An 11,863-nucleotide genomic window follows, 5' to 3' on the forward strand; every position below is an offset into this window, starting at 1 on the left:
CTCCACCACAGGAGCCAGGAAAAGCAGTCCCTCCATGGAACAGCATGAATGCTGGTGCAGATTTGGTTCCTTAGGAAGCAGACTCTGAAACAGAGATAAACAAGCAGGAAGTTTACTGGAGAGTGCTCTGAGGATCAACACTGTAGAAGGGAATAGAAAGAAGTAGGACTGAGCGGAGGGAGAAATTGGGTTACAGTTCAGGCTCAACAAAGACCTCAGCTGACCTCACAGGTAGCCCCGAAACTGAGAGTTGTCCCCAGTTGGAACAAGAGGGCTGGATTTCCCCCCAGCCTTCATCAAGCCATCATTAGAGATGGGCTGCCCCTGTATAAGCGGTGTAACCTTGAAGTAGGCAGCTCTCCTTAAGGAACAGCAGTTCCCAGAGGGGCTAAGAGCTCAAAAAAATCCAGGCAGCTGATGGAATAAGTCTGGGCAGCTCATCACACAGCATCTTCTACAAATGTCTGCCCAACAGGTATTCACATCAAAGCCTGGACTGCAGCAGGGCCAGCAGGAAGGAAGTAGAGTAAGAATTGCATTGATGTGAAGGATGTAGGATGTAGCTTTAAAACATGGCCTGACAATCAGGGCGGTCTCCCAGCTGGATCCTACATTCTGTTAAAGGAATTGGGCAACCATAGAGTCAGTTAATAGTAGCAACACATACAGAAAGAAGCAAAGACTTGGTTGATAAATGACATGTGAGTCCACTTATCACTGAGGAAATTCATCTTCTACATTTTCAGGTAACCAAAGACTAGGATTTTATGGCAGGAAATTGGGATGCTCATATACCTCAAAATGAGAAAGAAAACTATCTTAATGTTTGAGTCCATCACTTGGCATAAATAAATTTCTAAAAGACTGTATGATTTAAGATCAACAGAATCAGTCTCAGGATCTCTAAAAAGCATTTTGAACCTTTGTTGTACAGCTTGAAAAACACCAAGTTAAGAATAGACTCTCCTGCCTTGTCAAGTTGGTGTTTGTCTTTCTCCTTCTATCTTTTCTTGGTGGAGCTGCAGCGTGAAATAACTTCCTGTTCGTCCCCTACCTACGTTTATTCTGAATGTTATATTTGTGATGTCCAATTTGGTTGTTATGGAAAAGTGTGAATGATCAAATGAGATTAAAAAAATTGAAATTAACATCCATAAGTAATTACATACATGTGTGTGTATATGTACATACAGAAAAGATAAAAATTCTGGCATCCTTGAAATAAACTTTTGCCATGAAAGAGGCTGGTAAATATGGTAAATTAAATAGTACCGTTTTCCCCTAATGTCCTGATCGTTTTTAATTTCTTGAATTTTGTGTTTGGCCAAAGCTCATTGCTTAAATAACTATTTTCTCCTTAACTAGGGCTTTTATATAGTCTTAGTGTCTTGACTTGACTAATAGCTGCTAATTATTAAGTAACTGCTATGTGCTGTGCCTTGTGCTTGGCACTTTACATGTATTATCTTTTTTTAAGAAAGATATCATTTGGGGAAGATTTCAATATACAAGAATATAAAGGCTAATACAGGTAAAAGCTCTTGCACCCACCACTCAGTTTTAAGGCATCTCAACATTTTGCCATGTTTGCTCCAGATACTTTTTTTGTAATATAATAAAATTTTACAGAATCAGTTGAAACCACCTTTATACCTCTCCTTTCTCCCTAAAAATAGTCCTGTTCTGAAATTCGTGTTTTTCATTCCCAGGCATATTTTCATCATTTTGCCACATGTGTTTGTATCTATAAACAATATATATTATTTTTGTGTCTGTAAAATTTATTTAAGGATGTGTCATTCTGCTACCTTATTTTTCTCTCAATAGGCTTTGGGGATTTATCTCTAAAGTCATTTTAACCCTTATATTCCATTGCATTAAACATACCAGTCTCTTGTTGATGGGCATTTAGGTTGCTTACAAATTTTCAGTGTCCCAGAATACTACACTGAAATTTTTGTATTTGTCTCTTTGTGCTTGTGAGCAAGAGCTTCTCTAGGGCAGCGGTCCCCAACCTTTTTGGCACCAGGGACCGGTTTCATGGAAGACAGTTTTTCCACGGACCGGGGCAGGGTGGATGGTTTTGGGATAACTCAAGCCCATTACATTTATTGTGCACTTTATTTCTATTACTATTACATTGTAATATATAATGAAATAATTATACAACTCACCATAATGCAGAATCAGTGGGAGCCCTGAGCTTGTTTTCACTTGCCACTCACTGATAGGGTTTTTATATGAGTCTGCAAGCAATTGATTTATTACGGTCTCTGTACAGTCAAATCTCTCTGCTAATGATAATCTGTATTTGCAGCCGCTCCCCAGCGCTAGCATAACTGCCTCAGCTCCACCTCAGATCATCAGGCATTAGATTCTCGTAAGGAGCGCACAACCTAGATCCCTGGCATGCGCAGTTCACAGTAGGGTTCGTGCTCCTATGAGAATCTAATGCCGCCGCTGATCTGACAGGAGGCGGAGCTCAGGCGGTAATGCGAGTCACGGGGAGCGGCTGTAAATACAGATGAAGCTTCACTCACTCACCCGCCACTCACCTCCTGCTCACTTCACACAGCTCACCTCCTGCTGTGCGGCCCAGTTCCTAACAGGCCACGGACTGGTAGCAGTCCCGGGGGTTGAGGACCCCTGCTCTAGGGTATATACTAAAAGGGAGACTTGCTAGGTTTTTAGCTTTATTAGATGTTGTGCCTTATCTCTGTCCTTATGATAACTCTTCAAAATGATATCATAAACCCCACTTTATTGGTTTTATATACTTATTAGCTAATAAAACATGATGCTGGAATTTGAACAGAGCTCTAGCTGACTCCAGTGCTTAGCTTCTTGCCACTGACTTGCTGCTTTATTTATTAAAGAGATACATAAAGATAATATCTCATTTATTCACTTATTTGCTCAATCAACATTGGGTGAAAACATAGCCGAGTGCTTAAAAATGAAGTCTGTAAACTTCCTGAATTCAAATTCTAACTCACCTTTTGTTAGCCATGTGAGTTCTCTGAGATTTTTCTCATTAAATTTTTTCTGCTATAAAATACAGTTAATTATGGAACTCCCTTAAAGAGTTATGCTTCTGGGATTGTTATAAAAATCAAGTGCACTAATATTTAAAAGCACTGAAAACAGTGTTAGATATATGTGTGGATGGATGGATGGATGCTTGGTTGGATGGGTGGATGGACAAAGGGGTGGATGGATGGACAGATGGGCAGATGGTTGGGTGGATAGATTAATGGGTGGATTGATGGTTGGATGGATGGATGAATCCCTCATGAATAATTGTCTTCATATGTACAGTGCTCGCCCACTTATGCATATGCATAACCTTTGGAGCTTCTAAAATCTGCAGAAGCCTTGTCTCCTCCTTCCTCCCCACCCCTCTGGATTAAGAACTATAGTCTAATGTAGCAAGCAGGAAAGGGGCCCACTGACCACTGCACAGAGACATTGTACTCACATGGTTTCATGGCACAGTATTTTATCAGGAGACTCTGGCATCCTAATGCTGTTGTCTTTTTGGTTTATTCTATGAAAGCAAAGATTCTCACAACTGTTTAGTTGTTTTATTTCTGTCTCTCCAACGGAAGCCATTAAACTTTCTCCCTCTCTACCCTGAGCCCCACTCCATAAGAGCCCTAGATTCTCATGCATAAAGGCCCTGGGTCCCCACTGACTGCTGTCTTTCTCATCTGTATAAGCTCTCTTCTGATATGACTCTTAAATTTGCAACTGCTAAGGAGACCCTGTTATTATAGGCATCATGTTACCCTTGGGTAATGTAGCCAGCAAATATTTTTACAGGAATTAGTCAGTCTCATTAAACTTTGACTAGATGCTTATTAGCTAAGAGAGAAAAGAGCCTTGACAAAATAGGGAAATAGAATGGGCTTTAGTCAGTTGGACCTGGGTTACAAATCAAGGCTTCATCACTTACCAGCTGTGTGACCTTGAGCCATGCTACTTAATTGCTCTGAGCTTGTTTCTTATACGAAAGATAAAATAAGATCTACATTTTAAGTTTGGTGTAAAAGTTAGAAATAACATGGATTGAGAAAAGGTAAACATTTGGATCCCTTCACAGAGTTGATCCTAAGCCTAAAGTTGTCATGCTAGTTGTGCTAAGTGCAAACTGTGACCAGGAATTAAGCCCAAACACCCACATTTACTAGCTGTGTGACGTGGGCAAGTTACATGATCTCTTCGTGCCTCCTTTTCTCGCATATGTGATGGGGATGGTAATGGTGCCTGCCTCTCAGGGTTGTTGAGAGGACAACACAAGATCATGTAATAAAGGTCTCACTAGGGTGCCTGGCTCACAGTCAGCAGTTAAGAAGTGTCATTTCTACTTTAATGAACATTTTCTATGTTGTCAAACGTAGTGCTAAGCATTTTTTTCGGCCGTGCTGCACGGCTTGCGGGATATTAGTTCCCCGACCAGGGATCGAACCCGGCCCCTTAGCAGTGAAAGCGCCGCATCCTAACCACTGAATTCCCTATTCCCTAAGCATTTCATTTTTACCATTTCATTTAGTTCTCCTAACAACGACATGAAATAGGTACTATGAAACCCATTTGGCAGATGTGGAAATTGTTTAGCGCTGTCAAGTCACTTAGCCGAGCGCAAAGATGGGGAGCTCAGATCTGTGTAAATCCAAATTCCATTCCCTCAGCCATTGCATGCAATGGGCTTAGTTTGCAAACCATTCAGCCTCTTCCTTTTCTACATTTGCCTTCATGGAGTCCTTCTTAGGACTTTTCCAGGCTCTAATCTCTGCCTCTACCAAAACCTGTAGCCAGAGCAGGTATTAATAAACTCAGTGAGACTGAATAACTAGTGCCATTTTCCCTCTATAGTCTATTCCCAACCCAGCCTCCAGAGCGATTTTGTCAAAAGTAAGTCAGATCGTGTTATTGTCCTGTTCAGAACCCTCTAATGACTTCCCAACTCAGAAAAAGCCAGTCTCACCGAACCTACAAGACCCTGTGTAATTGGCATCCCCTTCTCTGGGTTCCTCCACCACCTACCCGCAGCAAACATGCTCAACTTCTGGTCTTTTTATTATTAATAGTATTAATATTATATTCACTGTATTTATTTATTTGTTTACTGTGGTGCAATTGACATGTAACATTATATTGGTTTCAAATATACAGCATAATGATTCGATATTTGTATATATTGTGAAATCACAACACGTCTAGTTAACATCCATCACCTCACATCGTTACAAATACTCTTTTCTTGTGATGAGAGCTTTTAAGATCTGCTCTCTTAGCAACTTTCAAATATACAATACAGTATTATTAACTATAGTTGCCGTGTGGTACATTACATCCCCGTGACTTATTTATTTTATAACAGGAAGTTTGTACCTTTTGATCCCCTTCACCCATTTCACCCATCCCCCAACCCCGCCCTGGCAACCACCAATCTGTTCTTGTGTCTGTGAGCTACCTCAACCTCTGGTCTCAACTTCCAACATTCTTTTTCTCTCTAAGTCTCCTTCAGCAGCGCTGACCTCTTTGCTGTTCCTTCAACCCCGCCAAGCACGTTCCAACCACAGAGCCTTTGCCCTTGGCGTTTTCTCTGCCTATAACTTTGTCACCCAGAGGTTCCCGTGGCGTGCTTACCCCCCTCACTCCCTGCAGGTCTTTCTTCAGATACCATCCAAACAGAGAAGGCCACCCCTGACTGCTCTCTTATCCTGCTTTATTCTTCTCTGTAACCCCGTCACCACCTGACGTTAGGAATTTATTTGCTTATGTGCTTATTGTGTTTCCCCGACCAGAAGGTTAGCTGAAGGCATGCAGAAACTTTGCTTTGTTCACTGTGGTATCCTCAGTGCTGGAACCTAATACTCCTTCGGAAGTAGTTCTTGACCAAATGAACAAAGGGATCTGCTTTACATTTTAAGACGCTCACTCTAGCCACTGTGAAGGGACTGGTGCGGAAGGGGTAAGAGCAGTTAGGCTGTTTCTCGTGACCAGCTGAGGGACGATGGGAGACCTGGGCAGGAGTGGTGGCCACATGTGCTGTAGGAAGACACGAAGAATTTGGAGGAGGAGGAAGCAGCAGGAAGGAGACTCTGTCCAAAGAGAATGTTTACAGTCTCTGACGTTTTGGAAACATCCAGGACAAAGCCATGTGTGTTGAAATGTATTTGTGTGTATGTGTTTATTCTTTTTCATCAGGGAAAATAGCCGCAAGCCAGTGTAAGCTGATTGAGAATACATTGGTCTGTGTTCTCTGACAGCCATTTCATTAAGGAAGTAGCATTGCGGAGAGCAGAACAGATTATTTCCTCCAGTTCCTGTAAAACGGGCTCAGTCAGGGACCCCAGCTTCTGTGTACAGCCAGCTGCAGCTCCCTGCCCGTGCCCAGCCCAGGGTGGGGAAGTTGGCAGTTTCTGTAGTTCTTGTTAGCTCTTACTGTCAAGTGATCACTGTTTCCTGTGCCCAGCCCTGTGGTTAAGCTCTGGAAGGTGCCCTCTTTGGCCTGAGTGATGCTGACAGACGTTTCAGACCTCTGGCTTTCTCTTCGTGGCACTCTGTGGATGTCGATTTTCATTCTGACCCTGTTTCAGGTCATTCCCATCCCCTGGAGCTAAGGATGGAAGGACCCTTTGGATTTGCCTGGATTTTGGGGGGGAAAAATTTTTTTTCTTTCTGGTCTTCATTAGTGTTTAATTAAAAGCTTGCTTTCCCTAAGTCTTTGGCTGTGTCCAGGCTTTTTAAAATTCTGCAAGCACAGACAATATAAAGAGAGTTTGACCCTTTGAGTTACAAGAGCTGGTTATTGTGTCTAATTATCAACCTCAAATGATGACAGAATCATAATCTTCTAGAACAAAAAGGAATACGAGGCATTTTTCAAATATTTCCTGAAGACAAAGTACATTTACTTTCAATAAATAGTCCAATAGCAGTTTTTCAATGAAATTAATGTTTAAGTTTGAAACAATTTGGTTCAGGATATGAAGAATCCTAAGCATCCGCTCATAGTATTTAGATTTTGGGGGTTTTTCCTTCCTTAAGATTTTTATATATTAATCTTTGTAGGTATTGATGCCAGATATAGTTCCAGCCGAGCTCATAAGATTTTTGCTCTCAAATTCTTTTTGGAAATGAGATTTTTATAGTGAATGTGTTTTTCCGTTAATAAACTTCAGAAGCCAACTCTGAGTTTCAAAAAAAAATTTTTTTGAGATATCAGTGCCAGAGTCTGAACAGTGCCATTTATTCATCACCAAGTTGCATCAGTTTAATTTTTTTTTCAGGCTCAAACATTACATTAGGTTACAAATATAGCAAAAGTTTGCCACACCTTTATGCTGTATATTGTGTGTTGTAAGTACATCAAATTTAATTATATCCTTTTCTTTTTTTCTCCCTCTTTTTTTTGGTGTATTTTCTCTGAGCTAAATAGGTCACATTTAAACGTATAAATAAATTACATATAGACATATGTATGTGTGTGCATATATATGTATATTTGAGAATGTATAAATACACATACATATATGTGCATGTGTGTATATATATGTATGTGTATATATGTATATCACCGTATCTGAAGTTTTTCCAGAAAATAAAACCATTAGCCAACGTATTTACCAAACATCGCTTTTTTTCCCCAATCTTCAACATCACTTCTAAAGTTATATTACGACCCTGAAGTAATTAGCCAGTACCAATAATATGTTAGGTTCTGTAGTAGAATGTATTCTTCAGGAAATTGCTATCAATTTTGATGAAGTTCAGCAAATGAGAGCTTGGTCAACAACTTCATCTGATACCCTTAGTTTAAAAAAGAAGAAAATAGAAAACCAGGGAACTGGTCATGTGTAGAAGCTCCTGGTCACCCTCCTGGCTCGGCTCAGCTCACTGATCTGTGAAATGGGGCCATGCCATGGGCTGTCACACTGGAGGGTACTGGGTGTTAAGTAGACAGCAGTAGAGCAAATTACTCAAAATGGAGCTCTTGCCCCCTCCCCTTCCCCAGCAACTACATCCAAAAAGGAGGACGAGGCGGCTGGTTAAGGAATTGAGGGGCCTGTGAGGAAAAAGATGGAGGGAGCAGCCTGGGAAACAGCTGCCTTTCTCAGCCCAAGCAGCTTCATTCATTATTTACAAATATTAATGCCATCGGTCTGTTTTAATAGAACTTGTAATGAGATGAACAGCTTTATCTATTTCCTTTTGAGCGATTTGCACATAATCTTTGGGAGCTAAGGATGTTGGAGCCAGATGGATATGAGCTCTAATCCTGTGCCTCATCCCTCACTGGTTGTATGACCCAGAGCGTGATGCCTCATTCCTTTGAGCCTCGTTTTCTCAGCTATGAAATGGGAACATAATATTTCATCATACTGCTGCCAGGTTTAAGTGAAACGATGCCCTGTGACTGCTCAGAATGGTGTCTGGGACATGACAAGAACTCAGTACACTGTAGTTTAAGGAAAAGGCCCTGGTTACTAAAATAGGCCAAAAAAGAAAAGGAAAAATCTTAGAAATGGGAGGCTCACTTCCTCTCGCGTCTACAGGAAGTTACGTAAAATAAGGATAAGAGAAGAGATGGACATTTTGAAGCAGAAGAATTAAATTATAACCTGGTAAATTGTTACAACCTTTCCATAAGACTGTTTAGTTGTATCCAATCAAAATGTAAGATATGTGCCCTCGTTGACCAAACATTTCCATTTCAGGAAGTCATCTTAAGGACATGATGGTATATGTGTAAGGATTTTCACAGCAGCATAATTTGAAATAGCAAGCCAGTGAAGACATGAATAAGAGAATGATTAATTAAATGATAGTCTCTCCGAAGCATGGGATTCTATGACATTAGTAGGAAAAGTGAAGTAGACCTATATACATCACAGCCCCCCCAAAATTGTCATTGACTTATTTTGGGGTAAAAATAAACACAAAAGACAGAACAATATACAGGATGTGTGGGTGTATATATGTGTGTGTATGTCTATAGAGACAAAAAGGCACAAATAAATGCAAGAAGTGTGTGTATATGTTCCTGTACATGGGAGAACAGGGTTGGAAATACATATACCAAGCCATTAATAATGTTTACCCCTGGGATATGTAAGTGGACGAAGAGAAAGTTTTCTACTTCTTTTACTTTAATAATTCTGAATTTAAATCGTTTATGGCAAGGATATATGTAACTTTTATAATTTTGTAAAACTTCCTATTCAAAACATTTAATCTGGGGCTTCCCTGGTGGTGCAGTGGTTAAGAATCTGCCTGCCAATGCAGGGGACACGTGTTCAAGCCCTGGTCCAGGAAGTTCCCACATGCTGCGGAACGGCTAACCCCGTGCACCACAACTACTGAGCCTGCGAGCCACAACTACTGAAGCCTGCATGCCTAGAGCCCGTGCTCTGCAACAAGAGAAGCCACCACATTGCGAAGCCCGCGCACTGCAATGAAGAGTAGCCCTCACTCGCCGCAACAAGAGAAAGCCCGTGCACGGCAACGAAGACCCAACGCAGCCAAAAATAAATAAATTTATTTAAAACAAAAACATTTGATCCAGGCTGTTGTGTAGAGTATTTCTGGAGAACAGGGATCTGTCCAATGTAACCTTGTGTCACAGCACCTGGCATGTAGCAGTGTCTCTCCATGTGTTTATCTAGTGTGTCTATTTAATAATGACCATTAGTTATTACTGATGTGATTACTATTAAATAAAAAGCAATATTTGTGTTCCTTGGAGAATCATAGGGTTTTTTTATCATTAAAATAACATAAGTCCATAAATTTAATTGTTATAGAAATGCATGGCTTAAAAGTGAGTCTTTTATCCATGGTATATATTCACCGAATACTTTCTAAACATATAGTGACTTACATATTACATTAATATAAATTTTTACAGAGGTGAGATCATTCCATACATCTTAGTTTGAAATGTATTTACTTACACATCTTAGATGGTGACCTATCTCTGTTTTTCATAACTGCTGTGTATTCAATGGTATGAATGTATCTCAATTAACTTCGGTAATCCCCTATTAATAGACATTTAGGTTGTTTCCAAAATTTTACTAAGACAAATGTTACCATGAACAGCCTTATATGCAAAACGTTTGTGGGAGAATTTCTGTAAGATACATACCTCATTTGGAAGGAATTTGGATTTCCAAAAAGGTTGCACCGATTTCTGATGCCATTGAGTGAAGAAGAATCCTTGTTTTCCATACCGTGGCCAACAACTTTTGATTTATACCATGGTGCTAGCAAAAAATTTATATTTTATATCTGTTTTCATTTTATCTCCTTAATTAGTGGAGCTGTCTGCTTTTCATAACCTTCTTAAGGGCCCTGATGCCTGGAACACTGGAATTGTACTTGCCTGAGAGCATCAGGGAAAGCATATTTTGCATTTCATCACAGTATAAATTAGTTTGCATGCTTTAGAGCAAATTTTAGTCTCTTAGAAAATGTTTGTCCTCTCACAGTGATATGGAATTTCCTTGTATAGTTAAAGTAAGTTTATGTAGAGCATTGCTGGTTGAAATCCAAGTATCATAAAGATAGATTTTCATATAGTCTCTCTGCCATGTACTAAAGTCTTAAGATTTACAAATAGCTCAGAATAGTTATTTCTTTTTGCATTCATTATACTCTTTGGTTTCAAACTATGGTGTCCCCAAGTACTATTTAGTAGATTTCAAAAAAAATCTTGTTTTATGTCATCTGTAAACATTCTCAACCTCATTTAGAGAAGCTTGAAGGTGATCACCGAGGCTTTATTATTTTTTTAAACAAGGGATAAAGCTTAGGGCAGGAGAACAGAACGATGCACCATTTATTTTCTCTTTTTTGCCTTTTCTCTTTTGAATGTCCAAGGACTTCAAGCTTATTTGGCCCTCGAAATCCATATTTATTAAGTTAAATATAATTTAGCCAGAGTTGAATTGTTTCAATGAGATTTCATAGCCACAAGCGACTGTGAAACTGTCATTTGTCTCATTTCGGGAGGCACCAGAACTGATAACTTGGGAGATGATTGAAACTGCAAGTTCTGTTAATGTCATGGTTATTTGAGAGATTGCACCTTGAGGGTGAGGATGGGTTGACCTGCAGATTTGTTTGTGTGTAGACTTTCACCAGGGCCAGCCTAACTCAGAGTTAAATTGGAATTGCTACAGGAAACCCCTCAGAGAGGGCTTTTGTCATGTGTTAGCTGGCCAGCACTCACCACTGGCGTTCTGTTAGCTCCCCGACTCCCTTCTGGCGGTGTCCACCAGGCAGATGGCAAAAAGGCAGGTGCCCGGGCAGGCTTCCTACCATGGCCACCAAGGGAGCCAGATCTTCCTGTCTGCCCCTGTTCATCTAGGGGGCAGGCTTGAGGTCTCAACCAGGCTTGTGATACCTCTGTGCTCCTGCACTCTGAGTTTTGAGCTAGAGGAGGGAACGTTTGCAAGTAAGAACCATCAAAGCAGCAGTGGGGGCGGGACACAGACAAGACAGTCGTTGTATGACATGGTGTCAGCTGTGTCTGCTCCCTTATGGGTGGGTTGTCTTGTTTCCTGTTCATTTTCTAAGCCTGCTTCCAGAAGCCAGTTTTTTCCTTCTTCCGTCCTGAGAGGCCTTATTTGGCTCAGGGATCAATATCACCTCCCATGTGACTTAGGAATATCCTGGTAGGTCTCTAAGCCAGTGCTTCCCAACATTTTTCATGTCGTAGCTTATATACAAGATGCTAGTACCTGTATGGTACACAGGGTAAATGTATATGAGGCCGCTCAGAGCTTGAGGTGACCATTTGCAGGATCTTAGGCTGCTTTGAGGGCTGAGAGGACCAATAGTTCAGGATACT

Source organism: Physeter macrocephalus, chromosome 18 (genome assembly GCF_002837175.3).
Source record: "Physeter macrocephalus isolate SW-GA chromosome 18, ASM283717v5, whole genome shotgun sequence".
Taxonomy (NCBI): Eukaryota; Metazoa; Chordata; class Mammalia; order Artiodactyla; family Physeteridae; genus Physeter; species Physeter macrocephalus.